General features: G+C 39.5%; 1 pseudogene; it reads right to left on the minus strand.

The window, feature by feature from the left end:
- Window positions 1–300: 300 nt before the first annotated feature.
- On the minus strand, window positions 301–1,049 carry LOC147726140 (signal peptidase complex catalytic subunit SEC11A pseudogene; annotated as a pseudogene).
- Window positions 1,050–7,730: the final 6,681 nt, after the last annotated feature.

Genomic DNA, 7,730 nt, shown 5'->3' on the forward strand with positions numbered 1-7,730 from the left:
AATTGTGCTCATCACAGGTAGTGCTTTGGACTTGCCTCCTGACACAGAGAGGTTCTACGAAACATGCCTGTGTCTCTGTGCATCCTAGGCCAATAGAACAGAGTCCAACCCATCCTGGGTGTTTTTTGACGGCCAAGTGATATGCAAAAGGCACTTTGTGGTTAGTGATAACAGGAAAATATAAAACATTTGACTGATGTACAAAAACAGCTAAACAGAGTCACAAAGGAGTACGTTTTAAATACTGTAATCCAAATTACAAAATAAAACCTGCCAAAATATATATGCGTGTTCTAAAAAAAAAATTAAAATAAAATCATAAAACCTGTGCTGAAAAAAAGCATAAAAATCTTTGTTCAAGACATGTTATGGACCATCGGTTTCTGCAGTGCTCTGTGGCCAAAAGCACAGGGCACGTCCTTTCAGAAGATTTACGGCTCGATCGTTATTCTCTGTGGACCAACACAAACAGCCCCAGTAAAAAGAGGACGGCATACTTAAATTTGGGGTAATCATTCATCAAGATTGTCACAATTCCAATGTACGGTACAAACCCCCTTGCCCGTCCAACTACATCTTTCTTCTCCAACCAATGCTGTCCTTGCTTGTACAGTCCTCTGTCATCAACAGCATTGTTGTCTCCCTTTGTTAGGAACTTGATGTCTCCACTGTCCTTTTCATGAATTTTTAGTACACGATGAACAATAGGAATCTCCCTTCCGTCTATCCTAAAGACCACAATTTCCCCAACGCCGATAAGATCTTCCACTCGATTTGTCAAGAAAAGCAGGTCACCTCTGAGAAATGCAGGCTTCGTGCTTCCACTGAGAACCACTACGATGGGGCTTTCACTTCCTGTTATTACCATTAACCCTTTCCAGATCATTAAAGCCGAAGAGACAATCATCCCAAAATTTAACACTTGATAGTACAGCTGCCGCTTGTTCATGCGCCGCACATCATCTAGAAAGTCAAATGATAGGAACATTGTGCCGCAAACAACGTAGCAGCACAGGACAGCGGCCAACAAGGGTCACAGGAAGCAGGGAAGACACTCAGGGGAAAGGGGGCAAGGAAAATACTGTACACTAGGGTAAGTGCTAACCTCTTGTTGGCACCTGGCTCAGGACTCATGGGCTCACTGTACAGTAATCTACCCTCTCAATCAGTATAATGCCTTCTAACCACTATCTTGCTGACCTATGCCCAGGGTTCCTTCCAAAGTCCCATAATTGTATGTCTCCAAACTTGTGGCCTGGTGAATCTCCTTCCAGGTAGGTCCTAAAGCAGCTAACAACAATCCCTGCAGCTCCCAGACACCAACATCTGTCTCCCTTTTGGGTGTATCATCCTAAACTCTTGACCGCAATGAAACCTGCCTGCTAGTCCTGCTTGACCTCTCATCAGCCTTCAATACGGTCAATCACAACAAACTTCTACGAAGACTAGAAGACAGGATTGGATTTTCAGGCACAGTCCTTCTATGGTTCAAATCCTATCTGGAAAACAGAACCTGACAACAAGATTCTTTCTCTCTCCTCACCTAACCTACTAGGAGTACCACAAGGCTCTACCCTTTCCCCCACATTATTCAACTTATATGTCAAACCACTTACCGATCTACTACAGCAGGCGAACATCTCCTACCACATGTAGGCAGACGACACCCAACTTTACATTAAGATCACCTTCATTGAAGAGATAAAGACAATGAATCTAGCTCTAAAAAAAACGTCCAATGGTTAACGACCAACTTCCTCAAGCTAAACTCACAATAAACTGAATTTTTTTAGTCTCCTCCCCAATAACTCCCAGGAAATAAAGCAATGGACTAAAATGATCACTGCTCTGAACAGCACGCCAACGTTGGTGGACTCCACAATATCACTTGGATTCACACTGGATAAGAACCTTAACATGCAAGCTCACATCAACTTGATGGCTAAAAATGCCCGCTTTCACCTCAGCTATGTCAGAAAAATGAAGCCGTTCATCAAGAACTCAGACCTCAAAACTGCAGTTCAGGTTTTAGTCATATCGAGACTGGAGTACGGATGTTCTACCCTCTCAGGGCTTCCCAAAATCTCTACCGCCCCTCTAAAAGCCTGTCTTAACGCCGCAGCAAGACTCATAACAGGATCTAGGAAATTTCACCACATATCGCCACACCTGAAGGCACTCAACTGGCTACCATATGAAGCTTGTATTCACCTAAAGATGGCTTGCATCGCCCACAAGGCGTTACACCACAACACCCCCACCGTATCTTGGCTCCTTTTGCTCAGAACAGTTCTGTACTCTGCTTTTATCCCCCGAACTCTGTTATGCTATGTTGTTACTTTGTATGCGTTGTTTTAGTATGCTATGTTTGTACCAAATGTGCTAGCCATACCTTGCTCACCATGCTCTGTTACCCTACCTTGGGTCTGGTTGGTGCTATAGAAAACTCTAAAAATAAATACAGCATGGGTAAAACATACCATAACTTGTGTCTTCACTGAGCCTTCCCTAATCCCCTCACTACCCTTCTCTGGTCCTTGCAAGTCTTCCTGAGACTGATGCGGTGCCTGTGTTCTGGTCAACCCAGACAACAGGGTCCTAGCCATGTGGGGGTACAGTCCTGGTACTAAACCAAAGGCAATCAAATCATTGCCTGAGAGAAATCCAGCACCTCACCCCATATATCAACCATGGCCGACGCCATTGATTTCACCCAACTTGGGATACAATAAAGTACTCTACATTGGCACCATGGAGAATCTCCTCAGGTGTGAGATATTTCCTCTCAACCATAGTTCTGCAAGCTCCTGCATCTCGCAGGGCAGGAATTTTCCTCCAATGCATATCTGCTTCCAACACAAATACCATGGTATTTTGATGGATATTCTTTAGGTCATCTAAGTTTCTTTCCCAATTGTCTAATACTACTAGGTACAGGGCCTTGGGACCCCCTTGGGTCCCTTCACCTACATTTATTACACTCGCTATAATGGGTGGTCCGGAAACTCTCTTCTCTTCTTGACATGGAACCCAATTCCCTTTCTGCTTGTGTCCTACTGTGGTATATGTCTTCTATTTCTTTTGTAGTTCTTTATTATTCTTTAGTTCTGTAGTTCTTTTACATCATTTAGATTCCTGTGTATGTAATTCAGAATACTATTGTTGTGAGTCTAGGTTCTACTTCAGAGAAGCGGTTGGAGCTGATCTGAAGAGATGCCTAGACTCTAGCACCAGTGGGTTTTATACTACTTATTGAATGAATAAGTTTAAACCTATTTACTGCCTCCTTCCGCCCTTTACAATGGCGACGAGGTTTATTTAATTATTTAATGACCCACTGTGTTGTATAATTAATATTACCACTTGTTTTTATTAATATATATATATTGCTATTAATATTAATATTTTGTTTCAGATCTTTAAATTGTGTTTATTGTTTAACATGGCTTCTTCTCAAATTTGCAATCAACCTTCAGTTTTTCTGGAAATTCCTGGAAAACCAAAGTTGCGTTGGAAGAAATGGTTTGAGACTTTTGAAAACTATATTGTTGCAATTGACGGAACAAAGTTTTCTGCAGAAAGAAAAAAAGCTATTCTTTTCAGTTATTTAGGAACAGCTGCAATTGAAATTTTTAAGAATCTTGAACCTATTTCGGCACCAGGAGGTGAAGGAGATGTTTGGAATGTATTTTTAGAAGCTGTAGCTAAACTTCAAAAGCAGTTTGAAGACGAACCTAATGTCATGATTGAGAGACATGCCTTTCACAAGAGGAAGCAAATGAGTGATGAGTCTGTTGAAGACTACATAGCGGCTTTGAGGGTATTAGCTGCTAATTGTGAGTTTGGAGCCTTTGTTGACATCTCTATCAGAGATCAATTTGTATTTAATTGCTTTTCTAAAAAAGTGCAAGAAAGACTTTTGGCGTGCCGCAATCCTACTTTGGGGGAAGTAATCGATCTAGCCAAAGGCATTGAAAGATCTATTGAATCTTCCAAAATTATTGAAGCTGAGTCTGTTAAAAGTGCAAATGTATCTTCCATTTGTTCAGTTCAAACTCGAGGAAAGAATTATTTCAAGACAAACAGGGAGTCTGGTTTAAGTTTTTTTAGGTGTGGTTCTAAATCACATTTAGCGAATTCTTCTGATTGTCCTGCTCTCAAAAAGAAATGTACTAAGTGTGGTAAAATGGTCATTTTTCTTCATTTTGTAAAACTCTTAAAAGAAATGTGAATACTAATACTACAGTCAGTTGTGTATCTAATTTTGAAAATGATATGGAAATCTTAATCATTACTATTTGTGATGATGCATTTAATGGCTACATTAGCAGTGTCACTCTTCCCTTTAAGGCTCCTTTGGGAACTGTTTATGTCGGAAAAGTTGGGTTTGAGGCCATGGCGGATTCTGGTTCGCCAGTAACCATTTTGTCAGATGTATTTTTCAAAGAAAATTGGAATGGTGTAAAGCTTAAAGTTTCTGACATAAACCCTAAAGCGTTTGGTAATTTTCAAATAAAAATGTTGGGTTTCTTTGAAGATTATTTGAAATTTGAAACTCGCCAAATTTTCACTAAAATATCTGTGGCAATTGATGGGAAGAATATTGTGGGTTGGTTTGACTTTGGTAAGCTTGGTGTACATTTATGTCCAGGTTCTGATCATCCAATCCAGTTAAGAGATATGCCTGTTAACAATATTATTTTAGAAGAATATTCTTTATCTTCCATTCTTCACAAGCATGAAAAAGTTTTTGAGGATGTTGTGGGACAGGTAAAATGATTTTCTCACAAGATTAAGCTCAAAAAGGGTGCTTTGCCTGTTCAACATAAGGTTCGTATGGTACCTTTGGGAGTGAGAGATAAGCTTAAATTACATTTAGATGACCTGTGCTATCAAGGTATCATAGAACCTACTGACAGTTCTGAGTGGGTTTCTGCGATAGTGATCGCTCTTAAAAAAAATCAGGATATCAGGCTATGTGTGGACCTTCGTTCACTAAATAAAAACATTGTGATTGAAACCTATCCCCTGCCTAGGATACAAGAGATGTTGGCGGCTGTGAATGGTGCAAAGTTCTTCTCTATCATTGATCTTAAATCTGCCTATCATCAGGTGACTCTTGTGGAGGAGTCAAAAGATCTGACAGCCTTTATCACTCCGTTTGGCCTATATAGGTTTCTGAGGATGCCTTTTGGCCTGGCATCAGCTGCCAGCGTGTTTCAAAAGTTGATTGAGAGTCTATTTCATGGTCTTAAAGGGGTACAGTCCTTTCAGGACGATATTCTAATTTTTGCCAAGACCATTAGTGATCATAATTCTATTTTGGAAAAAGTTTTAAGCACCTTAAACAACAAGGGTATGACAGTTAGTAGAGATAAGTGTAAGTTTTTGGTCAGTGAAATCAACTATTTGGGTCACAAAATCACTCCGGAAGGCATTTTCCCAAAAAAATACATCATTACAAGCTTGGAGAATTGTAGTAAACCTAAAGACAAGGATACTTTGCGCTCATTTCTCGGTTTAAGCGAGTATTATGCTAAGTTTGTGAAGGGATATGCTTTGGTTGTGGAGCCACTTAGACAATTGCTAAAGAAAGGGGCAAAGTTTGTTTGGACAGATGTTCATGATTCTGCTTTTGTAAAGGTTGTTAATCTTATAGCTAAGGCACCTGGACTAAAAACTTTTGACCCGGAAGGTGATTCTTTTGTGATTGTTGATGCTAGTACTATTGGTTTGGGTGCGGTGTTCACTCAGATTGTTGAAGGTAGAAAACAAGTTATTTCTTTAATCTCTAGAGGTATTAGGGGTGCGGATGTTCACTATAGTACTATAGAGAAGGAGGCCCAAGCCTGTGTGTGGGCTGTTGAAAAGTTTAAGAATTTTTTGTGGGGAAGACCTTTTACTTTGGTAACTGATCATAAACCACTTGTCTATATGATGGATGGTGTAAGAAGTGGTAATGCTACATCCAGATTAGTTAGGCTAATTGCGAGACTACAGGAGTTCAATTTTGTGATTCAGCACATTCCTGGAGGGAAAAATGTCACTGCAGACTGTTTGTCCAGGTTACCCCCAGTCGATGATTCCAGTGATGAAGTTGTGGATCTACACGAATGTGTGGTAGCTTCTATTGATGCTATAGAATCTTGTTGTTTTGGTATTGATGAGAAGGAATGGGATCATCATCTAGCCAAAGACAGTGTTTTGGAGAAGGTTACATTTTATGTTACCAATGGTTGGCCTTCTGTGAAGAGTTTAGAATTACCTTTGAGGAGTTTTGCACAGGTGTCTGAGGAATTGTCTATTGAGAATGACATTTTGTTAAGACAAGATTTGTTTATTCCACCAGCTAGTCTTAGAGATAGGATCATTTGTTTAGCACATTCTGGGCATCCTGGTGTGTCTGGAACAAAGAAATTGTTGAAGCGCCATTACTGGTGGCCTGGTTTAGACGCTTCTGTTGAAAGATTCATTGATAACTGTTCAGTTTGCATTAATTCTGATAAGCACCGGAAAGTCGCTTCTGAACCGTTGTCTTTAGGTAATGGCCCTACAGGTCCTTGGCAAAGACTTTCTATTGATTTTTCCGGACCTTTTGAGTGTTTGGGTAGAGAGATGAGATTTTTAATTGTTTTAATTGATGATTTTTCTAAATGGATTTATTTTTCTTTTGTAGAACATCCCACTACTGATGAAGTTTTGCGTTTTTTGGACAACATTTTTAGGATTGAGGGGGCACCTGTTTCTTTGATGTCAGATAATGATGTCCAATTTGTTTCTAGTAAGATGCAAGTTTTTTTGAATAGGTTTGGTGTTACTGCTGTTAGAGCCCCTGTTTATAGTCCTCGCTCCAATGGTCAGGTGGAGAGGGCAAACAGATTTTTTAAAGCCGCTTTGGAGAGCAAACTTGATGTTTTTGAGTTTTTAAAGGAGAAGATATGGAGTTATCACTTGACTCCTAATTCTTGCACTGGAGTTTCTCCTTATTTTTTAATGAGAGGCAAGAAACCTAGATGCGTGTTTATGCCTTTAATTAGTAATGTGAAGAGTGAGAAAGTCAGCTTAGAGGATTCCATTGATAAGGCCAGGAACAATATGGTTTCAGCTCGCTTGTCTGGAAAGGCTTATCATGATCTGTCTCATCATTGTAAGAACAAAAATATAGCAATTGGTGACTGGGTGAGAATTGTTAAACCATCCTTTACACCTAAGGGTATGTCAAAGTTCTCAGAACCATTTCAAATAGAAGATGTCACCAATTCTACTGTTTTGCTAAAGGACAAGGGTTGGTGGAGCAAAAGTTCAGTGATTGTTCTCAAACCAGGTCAGGAACGTTTCTTTGCAAAAATGGGAGATGGTGTCTCATTTAATGATTTTGTTCATTCTAATGACAATGACGATGCTGGGAAATGTTTTGATTCTGTTTCTGAATCTGTTCATTCTAATGACAATGCTGGGAAATGTCTTGTTTGCCTTCTTCTGATTTTGCTGACACTGTTCATGGGGATGATGGCTCTATGAGCTCTTCTGTTCAGGATGTTCCTATTTCATTGAAAAGAAATGTGAAATTGCCTAAGAAATGTTGTGATTATGTTTTAGACTAAGTTTTGTTTTTTTTGTTTTATTTTGTTGGAAAAGGAACATGTAGTATATGTCTTCTATTTCTTTTGTAGTTCTTTTATTATTCTTTAGTTCTGTAGTTCTTTTACATCATTTAGATTCCTGTGTAT

Source organism: Lissotriton vulgaris, chromosome 3_1 (assembly GCF_964263255.1).
Source record: "Lissotriton vulgaris chromosome 3_1, aLisVul1.2, whole genome shotgun sequence".
NCBI classification, from domain to species: Eukaryota; Metazoa; Chordata; class Amphibia; order Caudata; family Salamandridae; genus Lissotriton; species Lissotriton vulgaris.